This window comes from Archocentrus centrarchus, chromosome 15, assembly GCF_007364275.1.
Source record: "Archocentrus centrarchus isolate MPI-CPG fArcCen1 chromosome 15, fArcCen1, whole genome shotgun sequence".
NCBI lineage: Eukaryota > Metazoa > Chordata > Actinopteri > Cichliformes > Cichlidae > Archocentrus > Archocentrus centrarchus.
The window spans coordinates 29,831,411-29,843,956 of NC_044360.1; positions in this window are offsets into that span (position 1 = coordinate 29,831,411).

Here is a 12,546-nt window from a genome sequence, read left to right on the forward strand (position 1 = left end):
GGCAGATGCTACCACTGAGTCATAAAAAGTCTTTAACAGAGTCCTGCAGACACCGAAGGACCTCAGTCTCCTTAGCAGGTGGAGTCGACTCCACGACACGATGTCCTTACCCTGGATGTTCACCTGTGTTGTGTGCGGGGGGGTGGGGGTGGGGGGACTTCCTCCTGAAGTCTTTGACCATCTCCTTCATCTTGCTGGCGTTGATTTGGAGGGCGTTGGTCTCACACCAAAATCACTGATGAGCCTCCTGTATTCCTGGTCATCTGATACACATCTGATTATGGCCGTATCATCCGAGAACTTCTGTAGGTGGCAGTGGTCTGAGCAGTGGTCTGAATTGTACCTGAAAAGAAGAAGAAATTTGTAGGGAATTAAAAACAAGTGTAAAATGCAGACTTTTATTTGCTCTGCTGAAACACATTTTAATATACTTGATGGAATTTTGAGTGGGATTGTTTTTTATAATTTTTATTTATGCAGATCCATTTTTTTTCTCCTGACAATACTTTCTTTAAAGATATTTATTTACATAGATCATTACACTGATTATCGATATTGTCAATATCTTCTCAAAAAAACAGTCCAGATTTTTGTATGGAGAAGCCTGAAGTAAGAAGCCTGTGTTTTCTCTCTGTGTGTCTCTGAGTTACATTTGAAACCATTTTATTTGTTTTTCTTGCCATGCAGACCCAGCTCCCTGTACTATGAAGCAAGTTCAACATACCCAGTAGCTGATTTCTCAAAGGAAGATAAAACTATAATACAGGAAAAAATATGGAGAGGTTAAACATATAATACAGACTAAAAGCAACAGAGGCGCTGCACACAAATAGGTGCTGTGTGTCAGAGGACAAGTGGTGTACAGTAGTATATGACTCAAAATACTAGTGTGCATTTTAAGCACAAGTGACTAATATTAATAAAGTTCAGACTAATTATAAGCCAGGAATGAAAGGTGACAAAAATGTAGAGTAAATGAAATGTATCACAGCTCTATCACTGAGGCTCAAGAGGATCTGACATATAAATACAATATTTTGATGAGTTTTTCTTTTAGCATTATTCTTCAGCTGTAGTCCTGGGATGTTTAACAGTCTAAACAATCAATACTGGTCACCAAGTACAGGTGTATAGCAAACAATACAATTGTTCTTAAATTACTTACAGTCAGTATAGTAGAAATAAAGTTGCATCTAAGAATCTACAATACTATGCAAAAGTCTTGATCTTCATATTTTGCTAGGAAAATGGGAAATTTGTGCAGTGATCTATTGAAAAATGCAAACATGAATGGAAATACAGTATATAAGGAAAAACAGAGAGACTGACAAAGAGCCAGAATGAGGACCTGAATGGGTGGATCCGGATGATAACAAACCATTTCTGGTATTGTGTGAGCACATGTGAAGGAAGCACAACCAGGCTTAAGGAGAACTGGACCTCCATCCTTCAGCATTTCACCAATGTGCACCAGTGGACCTGTAGTGAAATGATGACGAGGTGTGAGCATGTTCCATTAACCTCTGAAGAACACAGCATGTGACGCTGGCTCCAGCCAAACTTTGTTGCCTTCGAGTACCTGCAAAAAAAGGTCCCTGACAAAGTGATACTACAAAAACTTGAATAAACAGCAAAAGGCATGCAAAGAGAGCAACTTGAGTTTCTTCACTCTCTGTAGACCAAATACGCCACCAAAAGGAAAAAGTTCCTGGAGGAGAGTTTTGTTTGTAGATCACACCTGCAATGTAAACAGAGATCACTGAATGAAGCTAGAAGAATTTCAATTCATGCCATCTGCTTTGCTGAAATTCTGCATATCCAAACTATTGCTTCACATCTAGATTTAACTTGGCAAACATATTTCTTTCGGTTCTTTAACAACAACAGAATGATTTAAAGGTGCTTCAAGCCTGTAATACCTGGCATTATCACAAGATGGCGGCAAAAGTATTCAGAATAAACTGCTCTCTCTCTCGCCTTCCAGTTGATGACATAATCCTTCCGTCAATGAAAAGGAGGGAATTCTGTTTGGAATCAAGGAGAAATGACTGGGAAAGCAGTCTGACTCCTTCAGTCTATCAGGTGCAGAGTGATGGAATTTTGATGGAATATTCTTCACTTGTTCAAATACTGAAAACTGTTTATTTTATTAAATTCAGTTTCTCAGTCACTCTTTGTATCATAATGACCAAGTTTTAAAACACTGGATATCAGCCCTTTCCTCCATTTCTTGCTGTAGGCTGTGTGTGAGGAATCCCTGTGCATTGCACCATTAATAATGCAGCCTGCAAAATTAATATGCACACTGTGACTGTAAAAACACCTCTAAATAAATTCACTCACACTCCATGGCCCCACCTCCAACATTTGCGTTTTAGTAGCTGGAGTGATGGCAGGCAGCCAGCAGTGTGTTTGTGTGTGTGGTCAGGATTACTGTAAAATTGTTTGCTGCACTTGGTTCTCCCTGTAATGGAGTGGTAATTGTTACCAGCGCTCTGATACAGTTTCTTTTTGTCATTGCTCTCACCACACTGTACATCATCACACCTGTGTGGTATGTTTGCATGTATCGTGTGTGTAGTGGCAGATCAGAACTATCAGACGTATTTGCCATTTGACAAATGGGTTCCTGGGATGCTGGGTGGGTCAGTCAGTCGAGGCATTTAATGTGTCAGACTCTCATAACTGACTGATTTGGGGTTTCTTTGACAGAAGGTTTGTGACCATCAGTAAACCACATGTCAATACATACAGTGACCATTAATAGCAGCAAATAAATACAGAAAAATTACAAAGTTTATAATAAAGGAAACCTAACCATTTGTACACCACTCACATATGAACAAAGAAAAACTCCCAAAATACAGTAATGCCTCACTTATCGTGGGTGTTACGTTCCAGGACCGCCCGCCATAAGTGAAACTCCGCGAAGTAGGGATGCTATATTTATTTTAATACTTATACATTATTTTAGTAGTTATACACTATTTTAAGTTTTTATAAACCCTCCCCACACACTTATATACCAAATATATACATTACTGTACAACACGTACTATGCATGTGAAGAACGAGTACCGCAAAAACCCGCAAAAACAGGTTAACTGGTGATTCTAAATTGAGGTGAATAAAAAGTTTTTGAAGCATACAGAATAAAGTGATGTGTGAATTTATGCAGTCAAGTCAAGTCTAGTCAAGTCTTGACATTTTAGCTTGACTTGACTTGACTAAAATGTGACTTATGGTCTTGAGTCAGTAAGACTAGAAAAGTGCTATATAAATACAAGTACATTACATTATAGCACATAATAAAGACAATAGATTCTCGAATACACAAAAGCAAGAAAAAAATTCCCAAACACATAAGTGCATGGACAGAGTTTCTGGAGTGGTCTGCACAGAGAACAGGCACAATAATACAATCATAAGAACTTTATTTGCCACATATATGCAGTGAAATTCAGTCTCTGTATTTAACCCATCACTCACAGAGTATGTAGCACACACAGCACAATGTGGAGCAGGGGCCAGCTAGAAAGCACCCAGGGAGCAACGTGGGGGGTAAGGGCCTTGCTCAGGGGCCCATAGTGATGCCAGCCCAAGGATTTGAACCAGCATCCTCTCAGGCCCTTTTTCCACTGACGTGTTGCCGGTGCCATTCAGTGGTTTTTCCACCACGAATGCACTCGGTGCTCGGTCAAAAAATGGGTTCAACTTGGGCCCCGCGAGCTAGCTGGTCTCAAACCAAGAATGTGTAATGAAAGAGGCAGAAGGGCGTGACTCTGCAATCTCAACGTAAAGTTTTCTACCACAAAATTTTATATAGTCTATCATTGTGCCTGTGGACTCATTTAACTCTAAGCTGTGGAATAAGTTCCAGTCTGTACATAAAAAGCATCCTCTCAGAGTCTCAACACTTTCCTCTGTTCACTGTAGCACAATTCTGTGTGTGGCCTGTTGGATTTTAACACTGATTTATATGTTGGCATAAGATGGACTGTATGATGATCAGAGTAAGAAAGAGGGGGAAGAACCTTAGCCTTATAGGTGTTGTTAATGTTCCCAAACCATTCATCCAGCAATTTGTTTTTGCGTGTATCCCTCTTGACATACTGATAAAACCCTGGCAGCACTGGTTCAAGTTGGCAATGATTAAAATCACCAAGAATAAAGACGGGAGCTGTTGGGGTACGCTGGAGTTGGAGTTGTATGTGAATGCATTCAGCCATTTCCACTGGGGGGAATATAGATGGCGCATATAATGACATTTCCAAACTCTAGGTAAATAAAAGGGTCTCATAGAGAGACAGAGTTCTAGGTCTGGATCACATCTTCTTTCTCTTACTGTTACTTGTTTGCACATTCACAAACACACATATGCCTCCACCCCTGGATTTCCTAGAGGTGATGTCCCTTTCTCCCCGCACACATGTAAAACCTTCAAGTTGAACTGAGGTCTCTGGAATATCTTTCCGAAGCCATGTCTCTGTCATTACCATAATGCTTGAGTCTCTATATTCATGGCAATGTCTTATATTGTGCCTCATTCATCTTGCTGCATAGTGAGTGTGCGTTACTTAGAATCCTGGAAGGCAAAGGTTGTTGGTTACCCCTCCATTGCAATCATTGTCTAACTCCTCGTCTGCCTCTCTTTCGCTGGTGGGGTTCACTAGCAGGTGGTCCTCACTTTACCTCCTCAGGTGGATGATCGGGTGGCGTTTCCCTCCCACTTCGTTGTCTGGCAAGAAGGGTGAATTTTGGGCATACTCCCTGCCGAAGAATTCTCTGTCAACCAAGAGAAGCAGCAGCAGTGGTACGAGTCTCTTCATAGTTTTGTTTTCCCTTCAACTGAGTGTTCACTGCTACTCAATTAGCCAATTAACTGGCTTGTTTGTTTCCTTCTTTAAATACATCCTTCCTCACATATGTAACACTTACTGTCAAAAGAAAAATAATTAAAAATGCTCAAAACACTGTAAAACACTCTAAATTAACAAAAGTGAATGCATCTGCAATTTTGCAGCATTGTAATCCACGTTGCCGCTGAGCAGCGCCATAATAAGCTACTGTTAGCCAAAGTTAAAGTACCTGCTGTCGATGGATCGCTCCAGAGTCTAAACACGGACTTCGCGCAGGGAGAGCATCACCACTTCTAATACATCCTTCTCACAGCAGAGCATCTGGTAGTTCCATGTCATGGTTATGCAGGGAAGATCCCCAAGCAAGTGATCCAAGGATGCTTCCTTATAGAAGATTGACTCACTTGCCGAAGACATTTCCCTGCAGCATCCACACTTGCACCATGTGGTGTTCAATGGTGGTGCTAAAAAAAATTTTTCCATGAGCCAATTTTTTTCTCAGTGGACTTGTATGTCTCTTCTGAAGCTTATTTTCATGACTCCAAACTAAAATTACATGAGTCCAAATTTTCCAAGACAGACTGATGACAAAAGCATAACCAGAGAATCACCTTACTCATAACTGTGTATATCGGAGATTTTCTGGCTGTGTCCAAGGTAAACTGGAGAAGATGTCTTGAAAACAAAAGTGTTTTAAAATAAAGAAATGCAGGTGACTAATCTTTTTTTTTTTTTTTTTTTTTTGCATTTTTGGCCACAGTGGCTTTTATCAGGATGGAAACAGGAAATGGGAGGGGTACAGGAGAAAACACACGGGCAAATTGGTGATAGGCCGAGACTCGAGCCTGCACCGCCCGCACCGCAACATGGCATACGTATGTGGTCGCCGGCTTCACCACTAAGCCACCCTGGCGCCCTGTCTAATCAATTATTTTATGTTAATAAGAACAACATAAATCACACAGCAGAGATACTTTCTTGTTAATATTTGACAACTCAACAACCATGGCTGGACATAATTGGCAGGGTTGAGAGTGAGATAGAGAGCACCTTTTTGTTAAAATAATACCAACTCTGATATAAATAACAATTCTATTTATAGCAAAAATGTAGCTATAATAACAGCCTTTCGAAACAGTAGTCAACATACATGTACTTGTACTGTTTGTGTTGGTTATAAGAACAGAAAAACTTTTTCTGGTCCCCAGAAAGTTGTTATAACACTGTTCCTTAATGCATCAGAAGAGGTCACTACTTTCTCTCCTTCAGTGATATATTGGTTGAAATTTGAGGGAAAAAAGTCCCAGAATGGCTCCTTCGTTCACCATTTTTTCTACCACAGTCAAATCCAATACATAAACAATGCCACTTCCAGGCCAGACATACTATGGTTACATATCAACATACACAAACTACTTCCTGGACTTGAGATTTGGGCTTTTCCAGCATGAAGAAGCTGAACGGACATTATAGGGTGTTGTCTAAATACACTGGGCAACATACTGCATGCCATAGGACTGTCTTGTCAGTTAATGGACGAATTGCTTTCAGATGTGGATGTTTTCCTATGTCAGCCTATAGGCAAAATTCATGTGAATGGTGCGGATGTTTTGTGACTTTGGAAGGTTGAAAATTCATGCGTCTACCACACATCTACTTACAATTTATTGGACATTTTCTGGGACTTCTAGTACCATAATGTGTCCAGTGACAACTGCCATGTGTTCACGGACACATGGGTGCATCTTAGTGCTACCCCTGGTGTTGGTGTTGCCCACCCTCTCCACATCTCCTTGCTGCTCTGGCTGTTTCTCTGAATGATTTTATATATAAAAAAATAAATAAATTCTCTCCTCCTCACTGGATTGAAAGCATATGCCACTGAGTGTTTGAGTAGGTCATCAAATCATCCACTGGTTTCATCTTCTGCCATTTTTGTCTTTTTTTTAATTCAGTAACAAGCTGATCATTGAGTGCCTAGGAGCATAATCCAACCAACCCACCTTATCACGTCACATTCTTTACTGGCGCTACACATGCTCTAAAAAACTTAAATTTCTACACTTATTTCTTAAATCCAGCTTCACAGACAGTGTTAAATCTATGACAGTTTATTTTTAGCATGCTCCATGGTGTAAATTAGCCTTTATACACGTAGTGTAGTGTACTTCCACTATAACAACCAGACCTGGGAATCACAGGGAAGGCAGGCAGACCACTGTGTTCACAATGGCGGGACAACATGGTGTTTTCCACAAACGGGTGTCCGCTTCTATGCATTTCTAATGGATTAATTCTACATTTATGAGAATGTATTGATTTATTGGAAGACACACAAATTAATGTATATTTATGAGTACAACTTTCTTTTTTATATTAAATAACTTTAAAAATTACTTACTGTACCTTTAAGCTGTGTGAGAGTACTTCATACAAGTAAAAAATTTTAGATATTTTTTGTAAAAATGATTGCATTTTCTTTTGCGAGTTCTCACACAAGAACACAGTGGCATGGTGGTTAGCACTACTGCCTCACAGCTAGAATGACATCTAGAAGGTCTGGGTTCAATTCCACCTTGGCCCAGGCCTCTCACAGTGTGGAGTGTGCATGTTCTCCCCGTGTCTGCTGGGTTTCCTCCCACAGTCCAAAGACATGCAGTTACTGCAGGTGAATTGGTCATTCTAAATTGCTCATAGGTGTGGGTGTGAATGGTTGTCCGTCTCTCTGTGTCAGCCCTGTGACAGGTTTGCAATCTGTTCATGGTGTACCCTGCCTCTCGCCCTATGACAGCTGGGACAGGTTTAGGGTCACCTGTGAACCTGAACAGGATAAGTGGAAGAGTTCTCACAGTGTGTTCTACAGATTTTCAACATCAAGCCTGAAAGCGCTCACATTTTACGGTACGTTCATAAAAATGGCATTCAAAATAGCTCTTCATAAGCTTTATCTCGCTTCCATCAGTCATTTTGCAATTAAAATTGGCCTCCTAAATTGTCATTCTTTCACTTTGTGAAATAGTCATCAATTTTAATCTATTGTTTGTTACTGACTGTTTCTAGACACTAATTTTACTTTGTGTGTGTTTCTGTGTGTGGGGTCAGGATTGTTGTGAAGCTGTTTTCTGCACTCTCTCTCCACTCTAATGAAGTGGTAATTGTTACCAGCAAATTGAAGGAATTTCCCAGGGCAGAAATCAATGCTGTCTGTCATTGCTCTTACTGCACTGTACACTGTGACACCTGTGTGTGTGTGTGTGTGTGTGTGTGTGTGTGTGTGTGTGTGTGTGTGTGTGTGTGTGTGTGTGTGTGTGTGTGTGTGTGTGTGTAGTGACACATTAGAAGTTGAAGCTGTCACCATGGAAACCCCCTACCCACGAGCTATTTCACTTTTGGCAAGCAGCTGCCTGGGTGGGGTGAGTCCTCAAGATGCTATGGAATAACAGTATCCAGGGTGAAGCATCAGTAGCACAACAGGCTGGAAATACCATACTAAGACTAAATAGCTTACATAGTATAGTACACAGTATCCTTCTTTAATAGTTAGCACAGAGCCACCAAAAAAAGAAGAAAAAAAAAAAAGCATAAAACCCAGTTCAAAGAACACTTCACAAAAAATTCACCATTAGAACAAGAATTGTTTCTTCTAATATAATGAAATCGCCAATGGCAACATGCTAACTGCCAAACACACAAGTTGTGTAACAAAAGGTCTCCCTTTTAATGGTCCCAGAATAAATAATAACTGCCTCAAAATAATACATCGATAATTAAAAATTAAAAACTAGAAGGAAAGCACAACCTGTTTAACATGTTTTACTGAATGCAGCACAAGATTGCCCAAACTGAATAGCCTCTCACTAGAGGACATAGAGGGTATTGGTAATGTATATTTTCTAGTCAAGGGGTGATGAGCTGTTCTGTTTCCATACATTCATCCATCCATTTTCTTCCCCTTATCCAGGGCCGGGTCACGGGGGCAGCAGCCTAAGCAGAGAAGCCCAGACCTCCCTCTCCCCAGCCACCTCCTCCAGCTCATCCAGGGGGACCCCAAGGCGTTCTCAAGACCAGCCGAGAGATATAATCTCTCCAGCATGTCCTGGATCTGCCCCGGGGCCTCCTCCCAGTAGGACATGCCTGGAACACCTCACCCAGGAGGCATCCTAATCAGATGCCTGATCAACCTCAACTGGCTCCTAATAAGCTACTGTTAGCCAAATAAAACTGATGGAAAACCATCCATTTTATTTGAAATACAGAGAAGGCCCAGATTTCTCAGATTTCCACTAGCACTCAAACACAGTTTACATTTGTGGCTCGGTGCAGTGCTGGCAGTGTGAAAATAGCCACAAAATCCCATGTGCACATGTCTCATGGTCTATGTGTATCAGGCGATTCATGCACACGTATTTAACATTCTGGAAGTGAGCAAAAGGAATGTTGCACATATTTTTAGACATTTGTATGCATACAGAGCTTTCTGAAAGCAAAAATGATCAGATTTGTAAAGGAGAAGTTAAAAATTTATGCGTACATGTGTGTAAATCAATATTTATTCAGATTTTAATATACAAATTTGTAAAATAGCTTTTTGTGTGTATTTGAATGTGGATTGAAGCATGTATTTGTAATTACTCAGAGGTTACACACAAATCACTGTACACATTTGTAAATCTCAGTTTACACTTGTGGATCATGTCAAACACTTTTGTCTTTTAAGACAAAATCCACTCCATACAATTCCATTTTTTTTTTCTTTTTGCTCATCAGTGATGTAAATGTGTATGGATATATATGGATGGATGCATTGTATAGGGAGAGCACAGAAAGAGGTGACAGATGCTGTCACAGAGTCTAGCAGAGGGGAATGTCCTCGCAGAGAGTAAGAGACACACGGGTAGGCAGACCACACTGGGTGTAGCTCATCACACTGATTATCCTCAGATCAGCACTTGCAAGATAAAGCACAGCACAACTTGGAAAAAAAAAAAATAAAGAAATATTAACTTTGATTTGGGCACTGTGCTCCTGGAAACAACAAAAACACATTAAAAAATAAAGAAAGAAATTGGTTTATTGACAAGAGGGATACTTCAACTTACAGGGAACAGTTAGGTCCACAGGTTGGACAATTCCACAATTTCTGTAGTGGCTCTTTACAGCACCACAGTGGATTTTAAATCATACAATCAACATGTAGGAATTCCACCCATTTCACACGTAACTCAAAAGCAATTAGAGTAAAAATAGTCTGCTAAAAAAGCAACCTTGTCTCCTGGTATGAAGATATACTATATTGCCAAAAGTACAGTATTCCCTCACTTTTCCAAATCATTAAATTCAGATGTTCCAGTCACTTCCATGGCCACAGGTGTATAAACCAAGCACCTAGGAATGCAGACTGCTTCTACAAACATTTGTGAAAGAATGGGGCACTCTCAGGAGCTCAGTGAATTCCAAAATGGTTCTATTCCACATTCCAAGATGGCGCTGGTGAGGTCAGCAGCCGTCATACCTGCTCCTACGCTTTGTTTGTCTATATTAGGTTTAGCTCTAATTTTGGACTTTATAATTCCGCCTGCTCTGTGTCATATCACGTATGACAGACAGACTCTTTTTAATATCAGAATACAGCACTCTGGCTGTATTCTGACACCTTTTTCTCCCGACCTGACTTGGCCTCGGGAGATACTGCGTTTCCAGTGGGCCAGCTCAAACAAAGGACGGACCAGGTCACGGACAAGGCCCCGAGGGAAAAGAGCCGGCGTAAGAGAGAGGCTGAGGCGCAGAGCGCACCAAACGCCACTGCCGAGCATCCTGTTGGCTAATGTCCAGTCACTGGATAACAAGCTGGACGAACTCAGGGCCAGGATACAGTTTCAGAGGGACATAAGGGACTGCAACATCATCTGTCTCACGGAGACATGGCTGACCCCCCTCATACCGGACCACGCCGTACAGCCGTCGGAGTTCTTCAGTGTTCATCGCACGGACAGAACGAGTGAGTCTGGAAAATCAAGAGGAGGAGGTGTGTGCCTAATGATTAATAACAACTGGTGTGACAGTAGGAATGTTGTCCTTCTGAAACAATCATGTTCACCTAACCTGGAGCTCCTAACCCTGAAATGCCGCCCCCACTACCTGCCCCGCGAGTTTACTTCGGTCATCTTCAGCGCCGTCTAGATTCCACCTCAGGCGGACTCAAACACTGCACTATCCGAGCTACATGAGGCTATTTCCACCTATCAGGCTAACCAGCGTGATGCGGCTCTCATCGTAGCCGGGGACTTTAACAGTGCAAACTTGAAAAAGGTGATACCGGAATTGATTCAACACATCGACTGCCCCACCAGAGGAGAGAGGACCCTAGACCACTGCTATTCTCCATTCAAAGAGGGCTACAAAGCAAAGCCTCTTCCGCCTTTTGGGAAGTCTGACCACACCTCTGTACTTCTCATGCCGAAATACAAACAACGGCTCAGGCAGGAACCCCCTGCTGTGAGAGAAGTGACACGGTGGTCTGATCAAACAGAGGCCGCTCTGCAGGGTGCGTTGGATTCAACCGACTGGGACATGTTTCGCAGCAGCGCGGGCGGAGACATCGAGGAGTTTACGGAAACTGTTGTGGGATTTATTGGGAAAGTTGTTGAAGACACTTCACTTAGGAGGACCATCAGGACTTTTCCCAACCAGTAGCCGTGGGTGGATAAATCTGTCCGCGACGCCCTGAGGTCCCGCACCGTTGCCTACAACTCCGGCCTCGCCTCTGGGAACATGGAGGACTACAAGGTTGCATCATACAACGTCCGCAGAGTGGTGAAAGAGGCTAAACATCGCTACGGCCGCAGACTGGAACAGCAACTACAACAGTCTGACCCCAGGGGACTGTGGCAGGGACTACGCACCATCACGGACTACAAAGCACCACACACACACCCGGTGAGTGCCGACGCTTCTCTGGCTGATGAACTCAACATCTTCTTTGCGCGCTTTGAGTCGGGAAGCCGACAGCCCGCTGCGCTCCTGGCCGGAGGGGCGGAGACACTCACTGTGACGGAGCGCGACGTGAGGAGGGCGTTTAGACGTGTAAACACCAGGAAAGCGGCTGGACCAGACGGTATTAGTGGACGTGTCCTTAAGACCTGCGCTGACCAGCTGGCACCTGTGTTTACACTGATATTCAACCTCTCACTGAAACTGTGTGTGATTCCCACCTGCTTTAAAAAGTCCATCATAGTCCCTGTCCCAAAGAAACCACACCCCAGCAGCCCCAATGACTTCAGGCCCATAGCACTCACCTCTGTGGTGATGAAGTGTTTTGAGAGACTCATCAAGACATTCATCACCTCCTCACTGCCCACCACCCTCGACCCACTACAGTTTGCATACCGGCCAGACAGATCCACAGATGACGCCATATCCTTCCTCCTCCACAAGACCCTTTCACACATAAACACTGGTAAGGGGAACTATGTGAGAGTGCTGTTTGTAGATTACAGCTCAGCATTCAACACCATAGTTCCCTCCAGGCTGGTCTCTAAGCTGCTGGACCTGGGCCTGGGCCCATCCCTGTGCAGGTGGGTTCACAGCTTCCTGACCAGCAGACCACAGGTGGTACGAGTGGGTCACCTCACCTCATCCTCCCTCACCCTCAACACTGGATCCCCCCAAGGCTGTGTGCTCAGCCCTC